At 43.9% G+C, this 269-nt stretch overlaps 1 protein-coding gene across 1 annotated transcript in view; it reads right to left on the minus strand.

Annotated features, from left to right (window-relative positions):
• LOC107704113 (M-phase phosphoprotein 9-like) overlaps positions 1 to 269 on the minus strand; it is a 24648-nt gene that overhangs the window by 22978 nt on the left and 1401 nt on the right. The window lies entirely within an intron of this gene.

Genomic DNA, 269 nt, shown 5'->3' on the forward strand with positions numbered 1-269 from the left:
CTTCGTTTTAAAAAAAATCCCTTTTCAAGAACTACAACGAACGGCTCGTTTGGACTACAGCGTTTGTTTTCCGGGTTTTGTGATGTCACAAAGCGGCCCATTAGAATATCATTAAAATAATTCCCGCCTACGGAAATTGGAATGGTTGGGGGGTGGGGAGGGCCGAGGGCGTGGTTAGAACGCTTGGTTGAGTGCATCAAGAAGAAGTGCTGCTGTAGCCTCAAGTTTTCGCAAGTTATTACACATGCACCTGAATAATTATGTATGTA

The sequence above is a fragment of the Sinocyclocheilus anshuiensis genome, unplaced genomic scaffold (assembly GCF_001515605.1).
Source record: "Sinocyclocheilus anshuiensis isolate Anshui unplaced genomic scaffold, SAMN03320099.WGS_v1.1 scaffold690, whole genome shotgun sequence".
In the NCBI taxonomy this organism is placed as follows: Eukaryota; Metazoa; Chordata; class Actinopteri; order Cypriniformes; family Cyprinidae; genus Sinocyclocheilus; species Sinocyclocheilus anshuiensis.